A 23252-nucleotide genomic window follows, 5' to 3' on the forward strand; every position below is an offset into this window, starting at 1 on the left:
GACATGACTCCCAACATAGCAATGAATGGACAGCCACCCGGTGATATTCCTCCTAATATTCATGGAAGAAGCACATGATATTACTCCCAATATTGCAGGGAGGGTACAGCTCTTCTGTGATATGGTTCCTAGTATCCGGATGGGGAGAGGATGATAATAGTTCCAGTATCGCAGGCTGTGTTCACCCGCCCTGTGATATTGTTATGAGTACCCTGGAAGGGATATGACTCCCCATAGAGCAGGAGGCGTACATCCAGCCTGGGATATTGTTCCTATTATCCATGGAGAGGAGAGGCTGATATTACTCCCAATATGGTAGGGGGTGTACATCCACCCTGTGATATTCTTCTTAATATTCCAAGGCTGAGAGGTTGATATTACTCCCAGTATCGCAGACACCTTACACCCCCGTGTGATACTCTTCCTGATATCCAGAAGGGGAGAAGGGGAGAAGATGGTATCCCCATATCGCAGGAGGTGAACACCCACTCTGATATCTTTCCTAGTATGCATGGGGAGAGGGGATAATATTATTCCCAATATTGCAGAAGATGTACACGGCCCCCCATGATATTGTCCTTAATATTCCAAGGCACAGGAGACGATGTTACTCCCAATATGGCAGAAAGTGTCCACCCACCAGTGATGTTGTTCCCATGATCCAGGAGGGAAGAGGATGATGTGACTTTCAACCCTTGCACCCTGCAATGCTCTCACCCTGCAACACCGACACCAGCTCAACCTGACATGGGCCCAGAGGTGCTGGCTGGGGGTGTTCATTGCTTCTCTTTTCTCCCTTGGCAGACTCAGTAGAGGAAACTGAGACCGAGCAGCCGCAGGAACAAGGTGGGTTTTGCCAGTGGCTCAGGCTTCCTCTGGTTATGCGTTGGGCCTTGGGGTAATGCCGGAGGAGGGGACAGAGCTGAGTACAGTGGGCATTGGATGCGACAGTCACCCCTCTGTGGTGCGGGCTGGGGGCTTGGGGGACGTAGCCTGAGGTGGGCCTGAACCTCCCGTCTACTCTGGCACTGGAGGCTGTGGGGTCCCACACTTCTTCCAATGCACATGCTGACCCCCGCCTGGTCCCCGACCGAGGTGGGGCATCCTTTCCACTGCTGGGGCCCACATGTAGCTGTGGGTTCCTTTTTCATGACCTGGAGAAGCTGCAGCTTGCCCTGTGCTCTGCCTCAGAGATGGGAGGCCACACAGCCCTCAGCGGGTAGCAGAATTCAGAGCCTTAGGTTGCAGGGGCCTCAACTGAGGTCCCTGAAGGGTCTGCTCCTTCCTGAGGGGCTGATTCAGGGAGGCTCTCCCGTCTCCCCTCTGCGGCTCTGTTGCTTCCCCTCACACAGGGTCCGCATGTGGACAGCCTGGTGATGTGAATGCACCAAGGGCCCTTGGAAGTTCCCTGGGAATGGGATCCATCCCAGTACATTCGGGATGCAGGCACAAGGTCCCACAGGAGGCCCGGGAAGCCAGTGGGGAATGGAAGGCTGTTGTATGTTTGCCTCGGGGAGGGGGTGGTTCCACCCTCTGCCAAAGTCTCTGGAGCAAAGGCACGTGGCTCTCCAGCTGCCCCGGAGGCCAGGGTAGTGGCTGGGAGGGGCTGTGGGCCTCTGCCGGGTGGGGGAGATTTCTTAGCTCATCTAGTGTAGTCAAGTCACATTTGCCTCTAAATCATATTTATTTATTTTTTTAATGCCAAGGCTTTACAGATGAATAAGGAGGCAGTTTGTATTGAAAATATTTTTTGCAAGTGAGCTTGAAACAGAGGGTCTGTTTAAATCTAGGTTTTTTCCTTCCCAGTAATGCCTCCTTTCATCCCAGGTTTTCCAACAGGAAACGCGCTTGTTTGCTCACCTCTGGGAGGGGGCTTTGGCTAGGAATCCACCAAAGCCAGCAGGCACCAGTGGGTTGCTTGAGCAGGCTGGCCTTTGTTAGGAACCGAGGGCTTCAGGTTTTCAGACCATCCAATGTGAAGGTGGCCACAGGGGCCTGGAAGCTTTCCCATCCTTCCTGCAGGGATGGTCCGTTTCCCTGCACGGAGGTGGGTACATGGGTACAACACCCCTGTCCTGTGCCGTCGGTGGCTTTACCAATTTTGCATAGCAGCTTTTGAGCTGATCAATAGCTCTGATTGGCTGTTGAGGATTTCATGGATTCCTGTACCCCACCGGGGGGCCCAATATGCTGACAAAAGTTACATTTGTAGTTGTAGTGCTGCATATACATGGGTCCAGTTAGAAGGCTTTGATTCTATCTAAAGGGAAAGGCATCTCTGAGGGATCACTGAGCTGACATAGTCTCCTAAAACCATGCCGTGAGGTGGCGACAAAGCAGGACAGGAGGGTGATTTTGTAGGAGAGTCGGGCCACGGGCCTGCGTGTTCTCTGTGTCCCCGGAGATCGTACGTGCTCCAGACCCTGGGTTTGCATTGCGCATAATTCTCAAGGGCTCATGGCAAGCTGCGCCAGGGACACAGAGGATGGGGATGCAGGGATCCTGCCCCAAGTGGACCAAGGACTCACTGTTGGACTCTAATCTGTCTAGGTGTTTTTGTGACATGCAGAAATACCTCCACCTTGCCTGGGCCTGGAGCCACAGGAGACCCTGCCGAAGGTGAAGAATGTTCTGGAACAATGCAAGACCTGCCCAGGCTGCCCCCAGGAGCCAGCGTCCTGGGGTCTCTGTGTAGCATCCAGCAACGTGAGCTTGCAGGACCCCGAGGAGCCCTCCTTCTGCTTGGAAGCTGAGGACAACTGGGAGGATCCAGAGACCCTGAGCTCACTGCTGCTGTTCCTGAACAGCTCTGGATTCAAGGCCAGCTTCTGTGGCCTGTACAACCTGGCGCTGCCATGGCTGAGCAGCATGTTCAGCAGCTTTAGCGACGAGTAGGAGCTGACTGGGCGCCTGGCACAGGCCTGAGGGGCGGCCAAGAAAAGTGGCCTCCTCATGGCCCTGGCCAGGCTCTGCTTCCTCCTGGGGCGGCTGTGCAGCAGGAGGCTCAAGCTGTCCCAGGCCCGGGTGTACTTGGAGGAAACACTGGGGGTCCTGGAGGGCATCTTCCGGGACCTGTTCCTGGTGGTGGCTGTGTACGCCAACCTGGCCGGCATTTACTGGAAGCAGAACCGGGAGAAGTGTACACAGGTGGTTCCCAGAGCCATGGCCCTGGCCCTGGGGACGCCTGGCCACATCTGCAGCACCGAGGCGGACGGGGAGCTCCTGCAGCTGGTGCTGCAGTGGGCGGTGGGTGGCCAGAGCCAGCAGGCCTAGGCCCGGGCCTGCTTCCTGCTGGCCAGGCACCACGTGCACCTCAAGCAGCCTGAGGAGGCCCTGCCCTTCCTAGAGCAGCTGTTGTTTTTGCACAGGGACTCGGGAGCCCCAGACGCTGCGTGGCTCTCAGACTGCTGCCTACTCCTGGCTGACATCTACAGCCGCGAGTGCCTGCCCCACCTGGTGCTGAGCTGTGTCAAGGTGGCCTCATTGAGGACACAGGACTCGCTGGCTGGTTCGCTGAGGAACGTGAACCTGGTGCTCCAGAACGCCCTCCAGCCCCAGAGCCTCCCCACCCAGACTTCCCACTACCTCAGGCGAGCGCTGGCCTCCCTAATCCCGGGCACAGGCCAGGCGCTGCGCGGCCTTCTCCACGCCAGCCTGGCCCAGCCGTACAGCTACTATGGCTACCATGGCCCAGCCATCACCTTCATGACGCAGGCGGTGGAAGCCTGTGCTGTTGCCGGAGTCCGTGCCATCGTGGACCCCCTGGTGGCCCTGGCCTGGTTGCATGTGCTTCATAGGCAGAGCCTGGTGGCCCTGAACATCCTGCAGTCTGTCCAGGATGCAGTGGTGGTCAGCGAGGACCAGGAGGGTGTGATTGCCAACATTGGTGGCCGTGGCTCTGAAGAGGACGGGACAGACGAGGCAGGCAGCCAAGGGCTACTACCACGCACTACCGGTGGCTTGGGACCTGGGCCAGCGGAGGAACCAGGCAGTGTTGCTGGCCAACTTTGGGACCAGCTGGCCCAGCACTACCTCCTGGAGGCTGTACGTCTGTTCTCGAGGCTTCCCTGTGGGGAGTGTGGCCGGGACTTCACCCACATACTCCTGGGCTACCTCTTCACCCGCCAGGGCCCGGCCCAGCAGTGCAAGGGCTACTACGAGTGGGTCCTTCTGGTGGCCGTGGAGATGGACCACGTGGAGAGTGAGTGCCCCAGTTCCTCCTGTGAGCCTTCTGGGGCCACTTGGGTCAGGGCACACCTGGGGTTTGTGATTCGGAAACAAGTGGTGGTTTTCCCACCATCGAAAGCGCTGAGTCATGGCCAGCAGCAGATGTTGGCAAACGCCGTGGAGACAGGCCGTTCCCATGCAGGGCCAGGCCCTCTGTACCCTACTGAGGCAGGCAGCTCTTCTTGGTTTGCCCAGGGACCATCCTGCCTTGAGCACGGAAAGTCCTGCGTGCTGGGAATCCCTAGACATAACCCTGTGATCAAGGCATGTTGTGCTGAGCTAGGACTTGGGGCCCCTCCATGAGCCAGGCCCTGAACGCCAGTTCTTGTGCCTGTGTTTGCTTGGTATCTCGGCAGCCCTGTGCACCGGTCATCCCACTTCACAGAGGACACAGGGGCGGGTGATTGCCCAAAGCCACAGAGCAGTTCACGCAAAAGCAGCTCGTGCTGAGTGTGCCAGGCCCCACCCACAAAAGGGGCTTGTGGGGTCCTCGGGAGGGAGGTGCTGAGCGTGGGAATGTGAGCTTCAGGCCAGAGAAGCCACAAAAAGGTGAGTGGCGTGATGGCGGGGCAGCACTTGGCCCCGGGTTAGGGAAGCCTCTTTAGTCTGGGCCCAGAAGGTTAAGAGGATTTAGTCAAGTAATAGGTGTGGATGAGGGGCTGATGGTGTAGCCTGTGTGAAGGCCCAGGGGTGAGCAAGTGGGGGTGAGTCAGCGAGGATGGGTGGGGTGTGAGTGGTGGTGAGTGAGCGGGAGTGTGAGTGGGGATGAGTGTGGTGTGAGTGGGGGTGAGTGAACGGAAGTGGGAGCGGAGATGAGTGGGGTGTGAGTGGGGTGAGTGAGCAGGGCTTATGCAGGGAGGTGCAGAGTTGGGAGTGGGTGGGTTGGGTGCTGGATGGTGAGAAGCTCTTCTGGAGAGCTAAGCAGGGCCTGGGGCCTCAGGCTGTGGCTTGGCCTTTTCCCCAAGAGCACTGGGGAGCCACGGAGTGCTATCAAACAGTCACTGCAGACCGAGCAGTGAACGGACAGTAGCTGGGCAGGGCTGTCCGCAATCTAGGCCGCAGAGAATAGCTGAGGAAGTTGAGTGCAGGGAAATGGCTGAGACAAGGGATACTGCTGAGTCCCCTCTGCCTTGCAGCGCTTTGTCATGGCATAGTGAGACCACTCAGAGGTGCCTCTTGTGGCCTGGACCAGAGCTCCAGGGGCTGTGCCCAAATCTGAATCTGCTCATTTCCCAGCACAGGCCTGGCACCCACTCTTGGCCCTAGGAGTGATGAGATTTTGGAAAGGACCGTGTGAAGGGGCCGCGGTCCCACACATCTGCCCAAGGAAGGTTGGGGGGTTCAGACCCAGGCTTCTTCCCCAGGGACATTCTCTGACTGGAAGGAGACCCTCCAGGAACCCAGCGCCCCAGTCCCCACTGCAGCCTCCGGTGGCTCCTGGCACAATAGCCTGTGGTACCTCCTCCTACGAGGCCCTCCCCTGGGTGCTGGGGGATTCAGACTTGGAAATGCAGGCCAGGGAACGGGGATCATGCTTCCCTGTCTCCCCACCCTGAGCTGAACGGTCGGGGAGACCGAGGGCGGGGCTGATACCCCACATGCTTCCTTGGCGTCATTTTTGAGTCACTTTCGGTAGTTTGTGTCCTTCTAAGAGTCTGGCTGTTGTGTCTAGATGGTCTGGCTTCTTGGTGTACAATTGTTCGTAGTGTTTTCATGGAATCCTTTTATTTCTGTCAGGTCGGCAATCATGTTTCCTCTTTCATTTCTGATTTTAGAGACTTGGGTTTGTAATTGTTTGTTTATTTTTATTAGAGATGGGGTCTCATCATGTTCTCCCAGGGGGGTCTTGAATGCTGGCCTCAGTGATCCTTCCCCCTCGGCCTCACAAAGTGCTGGGATGACAGGCGTGAGCCATGGTGCTCAGTCTCTGATTTTAGTCGTTTGTGCCCCATCTTTGTTTTCTTGGTCAGTCTGGTGAAAGATTTGTCAATTTTGTTATTATTTTCAAAAAACCCACTTTTGGTTCTGTTGATTATTTCTTTTGTTTTTCCATTCTCTGTATTTTTACTTCCCATTTCCACTCTCACGTTTATTATGTTCTTCCTTTTATTCACTTTGGGTTTAGTTCATTTTCTAGTTTCTTAAGGTGGAAAGTTAGGCTTTTGATTTGAGATTTTTCTTCTTTCTTTGAATGTAGACATTTACAGTTATAAATTTCCCTTTCAGCACTGCCTTAGCTACATCTTGGTGTTTTTGATACACTGTGCTATTTTTTTTTTTTTTTAAGTTTTGCTCTATTGCTCAGGCTGGGGTGCAGTGGTGCAATATTGGCTCACTGCAACTTCTACCCAGGTTCAAGTCATTCTCATGCCTCAGCCTCCTGAGTAGCTGGAATTACAGATGTGCACCGCCACACCCGGCTAATTTTTGTATTTTTTTTTTTATAGAGACAGGGTTTCACCATGTTTCCCAGGCTGATCTCAAACTCCTGGACTCAAGCGATCCTCCCGCCTCGGCCTCCCACAGTGCTGGGAGGAGAGGTGTGAGCCACCGTGCTGGCCCGGGCTGTGCATTTGTTTGTATTCTTTTCAAATTAATTTTCAGTTTCCCTGATGGTCTCTTCTTTGACTCACTGGTTGTTAAGGAGTGTGTAGTTTTCACATATTTTTGAATTTCCCACGTTTCCTTCACTGTCGATTTCCAGTTTCGTGCCAGTACAGCTGAAGAACACCTGTGCTTTGGTCTCAGTCCTTCTCCCTTCACTGAGGCTCGTTTTGTGGCCTGGCACATGGTCTGTCATGGGGAATGTCCCATGGGCGCTCAAGAGGACTGTGTATTCAGCTGTTGTTGGGGGGCGTGTGTGACAGATGTCCATTCGGCGTACCTGGTTTCCTTTGTTAATCTTCGGAATGTTTCTGACACTAGAAAATCAGAAGCTTTCCACCGTTCCCAGCGCCCTGGCTTTGGGAGAGGCCAGTGAGCCTGTGGGTTTGGAGCCTTGTTGCATGAGAGAAGCATGTGTGGAAATGCCAGGGGCCGGCTTTGAACCCCATTCCCCCAACATGATGCCGTGTGTGGCAGACGTGATGCTTGGCTTTGCTCTCTCAGGGTTCCATCTGTGACAGGGGCTACTTGTGTCCCTGGTCTCATCATCTCAGGCTGAAGGTGGCCCTGGTCCTGGCCAGAGGGGCTTTGTGAAGCAGAAATAGATGGCCTGGTGCACGGGCCGAGCCTGGCCAGAACCTCGGCCCTGGGAGTTGTAAAGAAGGCCGGCCTGTACCATGAGCATGTGCACCAAGCTGTGCCCATGTCACGGTGTGCTCGGCGCCTGCCCTTGCACAGGTGCATGGCCTGTCTGAGCCCAGGCTCCCTGCCTATGGGGCCCAGGTTCACAGAGGTGTGAAAGAGACAAGCACAGAGCAGGGGCCTCTGAACCCAGCCAGCCTCGCTTCGATGCTGGGAGGCTGACGTCTTCCATTTTGTCTTCTGCCCAGGCCAGCAGCGGGCCGTCCAGCGGCTGTGCTACTTCTACAGCGTCGTCATGCCCAGCGAGACCCAGTGTGTCATCTACCATGAGTTCCAGCTCTCCCTTGCCCGCGAGGTGGCCGACCAGGTGCTGGAGGGGGCAGCTCCTGGAGACCACCAGTCAGCTCTACCTGTCCCTGGGCACCTAGTGGTGAGGACTGGCTTTGCAGTGGTGGGGGTGTGGAGGGGTGCAAGGGGGTTGGGGTGGCAGGGAGGGGGGCACAGGGAAGCTGGCCCAGGGCCTCCTCAGCCCCTTTCCTTTGGATCATTTGGTTCCTTGGCATCAGATGCTTTGAGCTGGTGGGTCTGGGGTCGTCCCAGGGCTGCTGCTGGCTTGTGAGTCCCAGCTTGAGTCTCCCTTGTTGGGTCAAAGGTCATCTCAACCCCAGCAGAGGCAGTACGTGCACGTGCACTCTGGGCTGTTCTTCCTACTATGGTGGCCTTTGTCATCTGACCTCTGCCTGCCCCGAGTCTTGACTCCTGGCCTTCATCTGTCCCCTTAAATGTGACCAAAGCAGCCACCTGTGGCTTCTCTCCCACAGAAGACAGAGCCAATTGTGTCACTTGCTTCCCCGGGGCAGGGTTTCAAGGTCTCACGTCCCATATGTGGCCCACTCGGCTTCCCCCGAGCATGCTGACCTGGTGGGGTAACCATGGCCCTGGCCACCCCACCCACAGGGCCTGGTGACATCGCTGCAGTCACAGCCCCTCAAGTGTTGGACTTACTGAGAGAGCAGGGAAGGGGCCAGATTCCATGGGGACCCGGGAGACTGGCTCCAGTCTTGGCCTCAGGTTCACAGAAGGAAAATGGGTCAGTGTGCTAGAGCCATGCTTCTCAAAGTGTAGTCCCTGGACCAGCAGAGCAGCATCCATGTCACCTAGGAGCCTGTGGCAAGTGGGAGTTCTAGGGCCTGCCCCAGGCCTGTGGAGCCAGAAGCTCTGGGGGCAGGGCCAGCAAGCTATAAGGACAGGCCTCCGGGTGACTGTGATGCCTGCACACCTTGAGAACCATCGGCCTAGATAGCCTCTGAACACTAACGGCTCTTGGTGCGTCTGGAGAAGACACAGGCCATGTCTGGGAGGCAGGGGAGATGGACTAGCACATTCCTCCTGCCACAGGGCAGCATGATGCTCGATTCCCTCAGAAGGATGTCCTTCATCTTTTCCATGCCGTATGTGTTCACCCTGGCCCTCCCAGCAGCCTGGGAAGGGCAGAACACTGCACATACAAGAGGGCCGTTCCCAGTCCCCACATTCCAGATTCATCTGTCACCAGACCCACGAGAGGAGGCAGACTGGTTCCAGGAGGATGAGAGCCCTTGTTCTGACACCTGTGTCTGATTCCAGTGATTCCAGGGCCTACAAATCCTCTCTGGACTACACCAAACGAAGTCTGGGAATTTTCATTGACCTCCAGAAGAAAGAGAAGGAGGCACATGCCTGGCTGCAAGCAGGGAAGATCTATTACATCCTGTGACAGAGTGAGCTGGTGGACCTGTACATCAGGGGGGTGGCAAGGGATGCAGGAGGACCCCTGTGCTGTTCACTCTCTGTCCATCCACCCATCCATTCATCCTTCCATCATCTATTTACCTGTTCATCCTTCCATCCATCCATCCATCATCCATCCATCTGTCCTTTCATCCATCCATAATTCATCCATCCTTTTATCATCCATCTATTCACCCGTTTATCCATCCATTCACCTGTCCATCCACCCATCCATTCATCCTTCCGTCATCTATCTATTTACCTGTTCATCCTTCCATCCATCCATCCACCATCCATCCATCCATTCTTCCATCATCTTCCCATACACCTGTGGGTCCTTCCATTCACCCATCCATCATCCATCCATCCATCATCCATCCTTCCGTCCATCCATCCATCATCTATCCATCCATCCCTTCGTCCTTCCATCCCTCCATCATCCATCTATCTGTCCATCCATCCATCCATCATCCATCCACCTGTTCATCCTTCCATCCATCCATCATCCATCCATCCATCCATCCATCCATCCATTCTTCCATCATCTTCCCATACACCTGTGGGTCCATCCATCCATCCATCCATCCATCCATCCATCCTTCCATCATCCATCCATTCATCTGTTCGTCTTTCCACCCATCCATCATCCATCCATCCATCATCCATCATCCATCCATCTTTTTATCCATCCATTCACCTGTTCATCCATCCATCCATCCTTCCATCTATCTTTCCATCATCAATCCAACTGTTCATCCTTCTATCCATCCATCCATCCATCATTCATTAATCTATTCATTTCTTCATCCATTCACCTGTTCGTCCATCCATTCATCCATCCATCCTTCCATCCTTCCATCCTTCCATCCATCCATCCATCCTTTCATCCATCTTTCCATCCATCTTTCCATTATCCATCCATTCAGCTGTTCATCCTTCTATCCATCCAACCATCTTCCATCCATCCATGATCCATCCATTCACCTGTCCATCTATTCATTCATCATTCATCTTTTTATCATCCATCTATTCATTCATCATTCATCTTTTTATCATCCATCCATTCACCCATGTATCCATCCATTCACTTTTCATCCATCCATCCATCCATCTATTCTTCCATCATCCATGCATTCATCTGTTCATCCTTCCATCAATCCATCTTTCCATTTATCCATCCATGCATCCATCATCCATTCGTGTCCATTCTTCCATCCATCGTTCATCCATCCATTTATCATCCATCCATTCACCCGTGTATCCATTCACTTTTTCATCTGTACATCCATCCATCCATTCATCCTTCCATCATCTATCCATCCTTCCATCATCCATCCATCCTTCCATCCATCCATCCATCCATCCATTCATCCATTATGAATGCATCTATCATCCATACTTCATCATCCATCCACTTGCCTCCTGTTCATCCTTCCATCCATCCATCTGTCCATTCATCCATATATCCATTCATCCATCATCCATCCCTCCTTCCATCATGCATCCGCTCACCTCCTGTTCATCCTTCCATCCATCCATCATTCATCCATCCTTTTATCATCCACCCATTCACCGGTCTATCCATCCATTCATCTGTTCATCCATCCATCCGTCCATTGATCCTTCCATCATCCGTCCATTCACCTGTTCATCCTTCCATCCATCAATCATCCATCCATCCATCCATCCATCATCTATCATCCATCATCCATCCATTTATCCATCCATCCATCATCCATCCATACTTCCATCATCCATCCATTCACCTGTTCATCCTTCCATCCATCCATCATCCATCCATTCATCCACCCATCCATTCATCCACCCATCCATCATCCATCCACCCATCCATTCACCCATCCATCCATCCATCATCCATCCTTCCGTCCATCCATCCATCATCTATCCATCCATCCCTTCGTCCATCCATCCCTCCATCATCCATCTATCTGTCCATCCATCCATCCATCATCCATCCACCTGTTCATCCTTCCATCCATCCATCATCCATCCATCCATCCATTCTTCCATCATCTTCCCATACACCTGTGGGTCCATCCATCCATCCATCCTTCCATCATCCATCCATTCATCTGTTCGTCTTTCCACCCATCCATCATCCATCCATCCATCATCCATCATCCATCCATCTTTTTATCCATCCATTCACCTGTTCATCCATCCATCCATCCATCCTTCCATCTATCTTTCCATCATCAATCCAACTGTTCATCCTTCTATCCATCCATCCATCATTCATTAATCTATTCATTTCTTCATCCATCCATTCACCTGTTCGTCCATCCATTCATCCATCCATCCTTCCATCCTTCCATCCTTCCATCCATCCATCCTTTCATCCATCTTTCCATCCATCTTTCCATTATCCATCCATTCAGCTGTTCATCCTTCTATCCATCCAACCATCTTCCATCCATCCATGATCCATCCATTCACCTGTCCATCTATTCATTCATCATTCATCTTTTTATCATACATCCATTCACCCATGTATCCATCCATTCACTTTTCATCCATCCATCCATCCATCTATTCTTCCATCATCCATGCATTCATCTGTTCATCCTTCCATCAATCCATCTTTCCATTTATCCATCCATGCATCCATCATCCATTCGTGTCCATTCTTCCATCGTTCATCCATCCATTTATCATCCATCCATTCACCCGTGTATCCATCCATTCACTTTTTCATCTGTACATCCATCCATCCATTCATCCTTCCATCATCTATCCATCCTTCCATCATCCATCCATCCTTCCATCCATCCATCCATCCATCCATTCATCCATTATGAATGCATCTATCATCCATACTTCATCATCCATCCACTTGCCTCCTGTTCATCCTTCCATCCATCCATCTGTCCATTCATCCATGTATCCATTCATCCATCATCCATCCCTCCTTCCATCATCCATCCGCTCACCTCCTGTTCATCCTTCCATCCATCCATCATGCATCCATCTATCCATTCATCCATCCATCATTCATCCATCCTTTTATCATCCACCCATTCACCGGTCTATCCATCCATTCATCTGTTCATCCATCCATCCGTCCATTGATCCTTCCATCATCCGTCCATTCACCTGTTCATCCTTCCATCCATCAATCATCCATCCATCCATCCATCCATCATCTATCATCCATCATCCATCCATTTATCCATCCATCCATCATCCATCCATACTTCCATCATCCATCCATTCACCTGTTCATCCTTCCATCCATCCATCCATCATCCATCCATTCATCCACCCATCCATTCATCCACCCACCCATCCATTCACCCATCCATCCATCCATCATCCATCCATCCATCATCCATCCTTTCACCCATCCATCCATTCACCTGTTCGTCCATTCATCCATCCATCATTCATCCATCTACCCACCAATCTACCTATTAATCCATCCCTCCATACATCTATCTGTCCATTTGTTTATCCATACATTCGTCTATCCACCATCTATCCATCCACATGTACATACATCATCTACCCTCCACCCATCCATACATTATCTACCCACGCATACATACATACACACATCATTCCACCCACCCATCCATCCATCCATCCATCCATCCATCCATCCATCCATCCATCCATCCATCCATCCAAGTATTCATCTATCCACACACCCATCCATCCATCCATCCATCCATCCATCCATCCATCCATCCATCCAAGCATTCATCTATCCACACACCCTTCCATCCATCCATGTGTCTACATCTCCTCATCCATTCATCCATCCATCCACTCATTCCTAAGCCACTGCTGAGCACCTGTTGTGTGCCTTTTCCCTCCCTCCAACTGGTTCCCTCACATCCTCCCCCGGTGGCCAGCATCTTCTCCCTGAGGGCAGAGGCGCGGCCCCCCACAGTGCACAGCACCTGCTGGTATACAGCACATGCTCAAATAATGTGACGACTCAATTAACACACAGAAGAACTTGCTCCAAGCGACATGTGGCACATCTCCTTATAAAATGAATCTATCATAGTGGCTGTTTTCAGAGGCTTTCCCAAACACAGTGTGATCTGGAACAAATTGTGAAGCCCACGAGCCTGATGAAGCTTTCATTATTGAGCACCTGCTATATACCTCCTTGAGCTGAGGAGAGGGAAGAAGAGCTCATGGCCAAGAGGGGACCAGGCCCACCCACAAACACTGCTGATGTGGCAGGGATGTGGCAACGCAGAAAGGAGCCAGGGGCTAGGCTCCCAGCAATCTGGGGGCCACGGAGACTGGTTTGAGTGCAGGGGGAGTGGGCTAGGGCTAGCCCTGTTGGTAGGATTCACAGGTGTCGGGCTCCTGGGCTGCAGCTGCTCAGTCACCTCCTGGCACTCAGGAGCATCAGTTCATTGTCCTCATGCCAGTGGTGGGGGCAGCCCTAATGCACAGGGTCTGAAAAATGCTCAAGTGTACCTGTACTGTGTGAGAGGAAGGAGCCTAGCAAAGGTGCGCGTAGCCACCTCGCTAGGTGTGGGTCTTGAGGGAACTTCTGTCTCCTTTCAGGTGGCACAGAATGTGGACCTGTACACAGGCAACCTCAACCTGGGGCTGGAGCTGTTTGAGGCAGCTGGAGACATCTTCTTCAATGGGGCCTGGGAGCGGGAGGAAGGCATGTCCTTCTACCGGGTGAGCTTGCCTGTGGGCTGATGTGGGTGGGCCTCAGTGGGGCACCTGGAGGCCTGAGGCACAGGTGTGGCAGGGTGGAGGCCTCCCAAATGGAGGCAGGGCCACCCATGCACATGATGAGTTTCCAAGTGGTCTCACCGGGAATGATATTGACCATGCCCCTGCCTGGGACAAACGCTCGGGGCCTGGACGTGACAATGGCTCTCCCCTTGTACCTGATGACCTCAAGCAACCCTGAGTGGGAAGTCCTGTCCCCATCTTCCAGATGAGGAAACTGAGGCTCAGAGAGGCACAGGGACATGCCAAAGGACACACAGCATATCAGTGGGAGACCCAGGTCTGCATACACCCCGAAGAGGGACGGCTTCTCCCTTCCTCTGAGCTCACAGTGTGGCTCAGCCCTGGGCACAGATCAATGTGGTGTTTTTAGAGCAGAGAGGAGTGCTGGCTCCCCCCAGTCAGACCCCCGGTGCCCAGTTGGGAGAGGCTGGTCTGAGGCTGTCGAGTGTAGCTGGATGGGCCTCAGGTGACTCTTCAGCCCCCAACTTGGATGTCTGAACTGTGTGTTATCCCAGAGCACAGAGCTGTGTCGAGGTGCAGGGGTAGCTGGGGTGTGGGAAGCTCCAAGCACGTGTTTGAGCTCTGAGGAGGGCGCTGGGCAAGGTGGGTGCTGCGGGAAACCTGACCCCACCTGCCTGTGTGGTAGGACCGGGCCCTGCCCCTGGCAGTGACTACGGGCAACCGCAAGGTGGAGCTGCAGCTACAGCTGTGCAACAAGCTGGTGTCACTGCTGGCCACACTGGAGGAGCCCCAGGAGGACTTGGAGTTTGCCTACATGGCCCTAGCACTCAGCATCACTCTGGGTACATCCCCTGAGCCCCCGCCCTGCCAGGACCCACACTTTGCCAGAGCCCAGCCTCCAGGTCTGCAGGCCAGGAGCTGAAACAGCTGCTGGATTTTCCTGGTCTCCTGTCCAGGCAGGCAGATCTGCCCAACTGGCTTCCCCGTCCGGTTGTGGGGCACAGCCCGAGGTCTCTCACGCAGTGCAGAGCTCCCTGCCTGACTGAGCTCTGCTTCCTCTGCCTGTTCCCGCTGCTGACCACAAGGGCCTCCCAGTGTGCCCTCTGCCTTCCAGACATCCCAGGCATCTCGTTGGTCCCTGTATGTGTCAGGCTGAGTGGCACATTCCCTATCTCTTGTGCCCTTCCCACCCTCATCAACCACATGGCTCTCTGGCTGATAAAATCCCAGTTCCCCTTCCAGCAGTCTGCCCCTTAAGGCCGTGCATCCCCTGGTGCTGTGCCAGGGTCATCTGTCCCCCTCCAGAGACAGGGAACCCTAGGCAGGCCACATGCCCCAGCGCCTTGTGCCCCGTGGCCCAGTACACAGTAGGTGTGCAGCTGACTCCCCAAGGTAGGGGGCTCTGATCAGGACACACCCAGGAGGAGTCGGATGTCACGTCTGTGGGTTGCCTGGAGCCGGGGAGCCCGGGAGCACCTGCACTGCATGGCTTTTGGGCTCCCCTGGTGAGCAAAGGCAGGTGGCTATGTGTAGGCACAGAACTGGGCCATCCAAGTCCGACTTTGCCAAAGCCTCTCAGTAGACAGGGGCAGGCCTTATTAGTTCTGCTTTGCAGATGGAAAAGTGAGTCTGGGAACCTGGAACGGAATGGCCAGAGCTGCCCAGGTGACCACAGGTGCCTGGAGACAAGCCACGTGTGCTGCCTGGGGTCTGTATACCTGCTCCTGAGGGGCATCTTCCCTCCCTGCCCCAGAGAGCCACATCCTCACACCTGCCCCTTTGGCCTGCACCCCAGGGGACCTGCCGAACAAGCGTGTGGCCTACCACCGGCTGGCCGCCCTGCACCACCGGCTGGGCCATGGCAAGCTGGGGGAGCACTTCTACCTCAAGGCCGTTTAGCTCTGCAACTCGCCGCTGGAGTTCGACGAGGAGACCCTCTACTACGTGAAGGTGTACCTGGTGCTCGGTGACATCATCTTCTACGACCTGAAGGTGGGTGGGGAGGGGCAGGGCTCGGGGTGTTCCTGGCCCCCTTGCAGTGGGATCTCCATCCGGACCCCAGAGGCCTGGGTTCCAGCCTTCCTTAGGAATGACCCAGTGGCTTCCCTGGAGCTCTACACCCAGCTGGAGGAGCCGGCAAGGTTAGCAGGTAAAACCTAGCTCCCCAGATGTCCAGGCCCCACCCTCAAGAACTCAGTCTCAGCCAGGGAGGCTGACACATGAGTGGGCAATGGTGGCCTCTGGGTAAAGAAGGGGGATTGTAGTCAGGGGGCCCTCCTGGAGGAGGTGACACCAAAGCTGAGTCTTGACAGTCAAGTGTCAAGGTGCATTTAACAAAGAAAACAGGGTCGGGAGAGTGACATTTCAGAGGACGGCATCATCCTCACATTGAATCCACGTTGCAAGATCTAACCCAAATCTTGGCGCCTCCTCTAGGAAGCCTGCCCAGGGTGCCAGCCTGCACTGAGCAACTCCTTCCTGGAGTCCGAGACACCTTGAATCTTCCCATCACCCAAGAAGGGTGGGGTGGGACCAGTGTCTTACCATTGGGTTCACAGACAGGGAAACCCCAGCTCAGGGCAGGTGCAGTGGGGCGGGGCCCCAGCCAGCCAGGCTGAGGCCTTGTTAGGTCGGGTGTGTCTCGAGGGGAGGTGCTGTGCTCCTTCTGCCCCCAGCCCTGCAGGGGTGGAGAGCTGGGATTGGCAGACTGAGACCTGTGGTGTCTCCACCCATCTGCCCAGCGGGCACCGCCCCTCCTTAGCATCACACCAGCCTCGTGTCAGTGCTCCTTACGGGCTGAGGGGCCAGGGCACTCCAGTCCAAGGGCCGAGATCTTGGGGGCCTTAGAACAACATGAGGAGCTGGGGCAGCCCTAAGACCCTTCCCCGTATACCCCACCGCAGGCCTGGGGCTGCCCGGGAGGCCCCCGCCCAGTACTGGCGACACCTGGTGGTCAGACGTGGTTTCTGTGGCCTCCCAAGTCCCAGCCAGATAGGGAGGTGCCAAGTGTCAGGCCCAGGGGGACGCTGTTCACCACTCAGGGGCACGCCTGGGACCCAGGGGGACGGGCCTCCCAGAAGAGGCCTTTATCTCTCTTGGTCAAGCCTGCCGCCCACTCCGCCTGTCCAGGAGAAAGGAAAGCGCCAAGTAGCACAGCCCTCCTTCCCATGCACAGTCCTCCTTCCCATGCACAGCCCTCCTTCCCATGCACAGCCCTCCTTCCCATGCACAGCCCTCCTTCCCATGCACAGTCCTCCTTCCCATGCACAGCCCTGCTTCCCATGCACAGCCCTCCTTCCCATGCACAGCCCTCCTTCCCATGCACAGCCCTGCTTCCCATGCACAGCCCTCCTTCCCATGCACAGCCCTGCTTCCCGTGCACAGCCCTCCTTCCCGTGCACAGCCCTCCTTCCCGTGCACAGTCCTCCTTCCCATGCACAGTCCTCCTTCCCATGCACAGTCCTCCTTCCCATGCACAGCCCTCTGGGCCTCATCGTGACTATGCTGTCAGCACAGGCCAGCTTCCCACAGGGAGGTCCCCTTGGAATTATCCAATGGCGGCTGTCTTTCCAAGGCTACACCCTCCTCCATGTATAGGAGGCTCTGGACCCAGGACCCAGAGGAGTGGGAGAAGAAGCCGGGCTGGATAGGACCTGGAAGGCTGGCAGAGAAGCAGGGGTAAATGGGCATCTTTGCCAATTGCCTCTAAAATGGGGTCCCCTTTAGTCTACACATGAGAGTGAGCCCTGGAATAGGGTGGATTAGGTGTTTACTGGCTCAGGCTGTCACTCACTACAGGCACATGGAAATGCACACGCAAATGCACACAGGCACAGGCACACGCACACACAGGCGCGCACACACACACGTGCACACAGAGGCATGCACACAGGCACACAGGGACATGCACGCACAGGAACACAAACACGCACATTCACATGCACAGGCACACACACAGACATATGCATTGGCTGGCTCCTTCCTGTTTAGTTGGGAAGCCCCCACCCCTTCAGGAAGCCTTTGCCTTCCACACCCGGCTGAGTCTGGGGCCTCCTGGGCTTCCCTCTGCCACAGCCCGGGCCACCCTGTGTGGTCAGTGTTCACTCCCAGGTCCCTCAGACTGGAAGCAAGGACGTTAGGCTCAACCATGCACCCAGCACAGAGTCCAGTGTTCGGCTGGGCCGGGGGGCGTTGGATGAGCGGTGGCGGTGACTCGGGGCCTTCTCACGCCCCTGCTCCGTGTGAGAGGCGGGGCAGTGAGGGAATGGACTGCTGCATCTTGGACTCTGTCATTGGCCCTGGGAGCCATCTTGAGATGGTAAAGAGGGACAGGCCAGGCATGGGTCTTAGAGAGGTCCCTTGGGTGACCGCCATGTGGAGGAGGTGCCTGGGGAGAAGCCGGGTGGGGGATGGGAGGGTGAAGGAGGAGGTCTGGGAGGCGGCATCCCAACCCAGGGATGGTGAGTTTGAGCCAAAGACGCATTGAAAATGGGAGTGGATGTCTGGGGAGTCACACTCCGTCAATATTTCAGGGAACATTGCCAGAGAGGACACCTGTGAGATGGTTTTGTACCTGGCCTGGCCCGTGGAGGGCCTGGAAATGGTCAGCATGGACAGGGGCCAGAGGGAAGCCTGGGTCACTCAACGCAGTGCCCCTGCTGTGGCTTGGAGCCACGGGTCCTGCATGGAACTCTCAGAGCAGGCAGGATCTGCCCTGACCTCAGTCCATGGGGAAAGCAGCCACTGCCTGCAGAGAGGGTGGCACTGGGGCAGGAGGCTTGGGGTGAGTGGGGCGTAGGGACAGTCAGGAAGGCTTCCAGGGGTGTCAGGGTCGTCCCCACCTCCTGCAGCTGAGACCACAGCAGTGTCACAGGCTTCGGGGCTCATGGGGTGAGCCAGCATCGGATGGACATGTGGAATGACCTGGACACAGGAACGGCCTCTGGGAAGACGGGCTCCGAGTCCCCCTTTTGCTGACCATGACCTGTCCCCTTCAGGATCCGTTTGATGCAGCCGGGTACTACCAGCTGGCACTGGCAGCCGCCGTGGACCTGGGCAACAAGAAGGCACAGCTGAAGATCTACACGCGGCCGGCCACCATCTCCCACAACTTCCTCCTGGACTGCGAGAAGTGGCTCTTCTTCTACCAGAAGGCCAGGACCTTCGCCACAGAGCTCAGCGTCCACAGGGTCAACCTACCTCCTCTGCCACTCTGCGGGTGGGCCCCCTGGTTGGCCTCCAGCCACCCTCGCTGAGGACAGTATCCGAGGGAGTGGGTTTTGTGCAAGGAGGATGATCTCCTGCCTCTCCTGGTGTCTCCCGTAGCTCATTTTCTGGGTAATGGAAGCATAAAAGCAGGGTTCAAATAGCAATAAATGTTTTGTTTTGTTTTTTTTTTTTGCAAAAACATACCGAAGTCCCCATGGCATCCTTCCCTGTGTGCTTCCTGGGCTGTGTCTAGGGGACAGCTCCTTCCCTGGTGGCAGCCCTCTGATCTTGGGGATGAGAAGGACCGTGAGTCCAACAGACCTGGGCCAGGTCACCATGAACCTCGGTTTCCTTGGCGGCCAGAGGGGAGATGGTGATTGAACTCTGGGCAGCTCCCTGCTCTCCCTGCTCAGAGTTCTTGCTGTAGGTCTCGTGCCACCCTTGCCTTTAACCTTCAGGCCACTGTGCCCGGATGTGGGGGCTGTTAGTGTCCCTGTTCGCCATTGAAGAAATAGAGGCACAGAGAGGTTAGGAGTCTGGCCCACCGTCACACAGCAGGTAGAGGCGGACACGCAGAGCCCAGTACACTGACCACCACACCACCCTGCCAGCCTGGAGCCAGGAAGGTGTCCCCTATTAGGACCCAAGGTCAGCTCCTGGAGCTCTCTCGTGGTGTCAGGAGAGCCGCAGGCCAGTGAGGGTGGCCCCGGGGATCCCTCACTCAGTGTCCTTTGCTCCCAGACTTGGTTGGGCCGAGCCTGGACAGTCTCACCTCTGGCCACTGGTCAGCCCTGCGGGAAGTGAGATGCAAGGATCTCCGCCTGTGTAGACGCTGCTACCCAGTATTGAAAGCCTTATCTGGGCTGCCCCCCAGCTCTCCCCACCCACCCCCTCCCCTTCCGGCCCCCGGCCCTCATCCCAGTCCCAGGAATCCCAGGTTTCCCTTCTTGGAATCTCTTGGCCCCAGGGAATACAGTTCACATGGTCTCTTTGCCAGTTTACGCAAGGAAACTGACGTTCAGAGACTGTGGGTGTCCCACGTGATTCTCACATACACTGCACTCTCCCAGACCCCTCTTTTAAACACTTTAAATGAGGTGACTTTCACATCGCATGCAATTAACTATTTCAACGCAAATAATGTGGTGGCATTTGTACATTCACAGTCCTGTGCAACCACTCACGCCATCTAGTTTCAAAATGTATTCCTCTCCCCAGAAGAAACCTCCCATCCTCACTAAGCAGTTACCCCTCCTTGGTATCCCCCAAGCCCCTCGTTTAATGGAAGGGGAAGCTGAGGCCCGGAGAGAGACTTGTCATTGGGCGGAGCTCTGATAATAAGGAATCAGGCACCCATCTGCTGCTTCAGCCCTGGGTTGGTTTTCCACCCAGCAGAGGTGACAGAGCCAGGAGGTTCTGGGAGCGCCACAGGTGTCACTGGTTCAGCCCTGGGTTGGTTTTCCACTCAGCAGAAGTGACAGAGCCAGGAGGTTCTGGGACCCCATGCTTGCAGCCAGAGCCCTGCCTCGAGCCTCCCCACCAGGGGGCAGCAGAGAACTTTCCAGAACCGGCCGCGGGGCTGGCGGGAAGCAGCGGGTCAGAGCTGCTGACAAACCTCACGTGGACCCCAGATCGCTGTCTCTGTGGGTTGGGTTTGGGAATTGGAGGGGAGTCCGCATGATTGGAAACGTGAAGACAGCACGGCCTGGCTGGAGCAGCCGGAAGCGCCGTCACGTTGACTGAGGACACAGACCTCCTGTCCGCTGGGCCGGGCCTGCAGCCATTCTTCTTGGGGTGGGGCCCGTAGGTCCGGGTTTCTCTTGGTCCCTGACCTGCTTCAGAGTCCGGCGGGCTTTGGACTTCTGCCTCCCCATCTACGCCCACCCTGGCTGGTGCCATGAGGGGCCTGGATCCTGGGATCCTGTTCCTCTTGGGCAGCAGAGTCTGGGGGACCAGAGGAGATGATGGGTCTTCAAGCCCCACATTCAAACCCCAGCCCACCACTGACAGTCTGGGGGTTCGGGATGAGGGAGTTGATGTCTCTGAGCCCCAGTTTTGTCACCACTAAAATGAGGCCGATATAATGGGGCAGAGTGCCAGCCCCCGGGCTAACAGAGGCCTGTTTCCTACTGGCAATACCTCTTACTCCTAGGAAGAGCTCCAACCACCACACACTAGGGAACACTCAACCCAGGCCAACTTGTCAGAGGCACGAGAACCAGAGCGACTCCATCTTGAATGGGGGCTGGGTAAAGGGAGGCTGAGACCTGCTGGGCCGCATTCCCAGGAGGCTGGGCATTCTTAGTCACAGGATGAGATAGGAGGTCGGTACAAGATACAGGTCATAAAGACTTTACTGATAAAGCGGGTTGCAGTAAAGTCAGCCAAAGCCTACCAAACCCAAGATGGCCACGAGAGTGACCTCTGATTGTCCTCACGGCTCATTATGTGCTAATTATAATGAATTAGCTACTACAAGACACTCCCACCAGCACCGCGACAGTTTACAGATGCCATGGGCAACATCTGGAGGTTTCCCTACATGGTCTCAGAAGAAGGGAGGGCAGAAACTCTCATTTCTGGGAATTGCCCATCCCTTTCCTAGAACACTCATGAATAGTCCAACCCTTGTGTAGCGTATGATCAAGAAATAACTATGAAAATGGGCAACCAGCGACCTTTGGTGCCTTTCTGCCTATGGAGCAGCCATTCTTTATTTTCTTTTCTTTTTTTTTTTTTTTTTTTTGAGATGAGTCTCGCTCTGTTGGCCGAAATGGAATGCAGTGGCATGATCTTCGCTCACTACAACCTCCACCTCCTGGGTTCAAGCGATTCTACTGCCTCAGCCTTCCTAGTAGCTGGGATTACAGACACCTGCTACCACGCCCAGTCAATCTTTTGTATTTTAGTGGCGACACGGTTTTGCCATGTTGGACCAGGCTTGTCTCGAACTTACCACGTCAGGTGATCCACCTGCCTCGGCATCCCAAAGTTATAGGATCCAGGAGTGAGCCGCTGTGCCTGGCCAGAGTAGCCTTGCTTTTATTCCTTTTCTTTCCTAATAAACTTGCTTTCACTTTATGGACTCGCCCCGAATTCTTTCTTCTGTGAGATCCAAGAAACCTCTCTTGGGGTCTGGATCGGAACCACTTTCCAGTAACAAACTTGCTTCACCTCTCAGACCCTTCGTCTCTTCATCTGTACCCAAAGACAAAGCCTTCCCCAAGGTTTCAAAGTGTGGGGAGAACGCATGGGAAACGAGGGGCACAGAGTTGATGTGCAGAACCAATATCACCAGACTTCGGTGGTCAAGCCACTGTCATACTGGAAGTAATATCATGCTCTCCCCCAAGTTATGAGAAACAATATCACAGGGGGGTGTGTACCTTCTCTGGTGGTGGGAGAAGTATCACCATCTCTACCTTTAGATGACAGAAACGATGTCACAGGGTGGGTGTACACCCCGTGAGTTTTTGGAAGCAATGTCATTCTCTCTTCTTCTAGGTTTTACGATTCACGTCACAGGTGGGATGTACACCCCTTGTTATATTGGATGGAGTCTCATCCTCTTTCAACCTGTATCTTTAGAACAATATCCCATGGGGGTTGTATATCTCTTCAATATTGGTAGTAATACCATCTTCTCCTTTCCTGGATATAGAAAACAATATCACAGGAGGGTGTACACCCCCTTGCAATGTTGGTAGTAATCTCACCTCTCCCCTGTGGTTATTAAGGACAAAATCCCAGGGTGGCTGTACACTTCCTACGTTATTGGGAGTAATAACATCCATTCACCCCCCTGGATATCAGGAACCATATCACAGAAGAGTTGTCCACCCCCTTCGATATTGTCATCCATGTCATCTTCCCGCCTGGATATTAGGAACGATACCCCAGGGTTGGGGGCGGTGTACACCCACTGCGATATCGAAAGTAAAATCAGCCTCTTTCCCGCTGGATATTAGGAACTATATCACAGGTGTGTGTGCACCTTCTGGGATATTGGGAGTACTATCAGCCTCCACCCCGCTGCATATCAGGAACAGCATACAGGGGGCAGGGTGGTTACACCGCCTGCGATATTAAGAGCAATACTCTTCTCTTTC

General features: G+C 54.7%; 1 pseudogene; it reads left to right on the forward strand.

Moving 5' to 3' along the window:
- The first annotated feature begins 749 nt into the window (after positions 1-749).
- LOC139361727 (SH3 domain and tetratricopeptide repeat-containing protein 1-like) lies at positions 750-19303 on the forward strand (annotated as a pseudogene).
- The last annotated feature ends 3949 nt before the right edge of the window (positions 19304-23252 follow it).

Source organism: Macaca nemestrina, unplaced genomic scaffold (assembly GCF_043159975.1).
Source record: "Macaca nemestrina isolate mMacNem1 unplaced genomic scaffold, mMacNem.hap1 Scaffold_99, whole genome shotgun sequence".
Classification (NCBI taxonomy): Eukaryota; Metazoa; Chordata; class Mammalia; order Primates; family Cercopithecidae; genus Macaca; species Macaca nemestrina.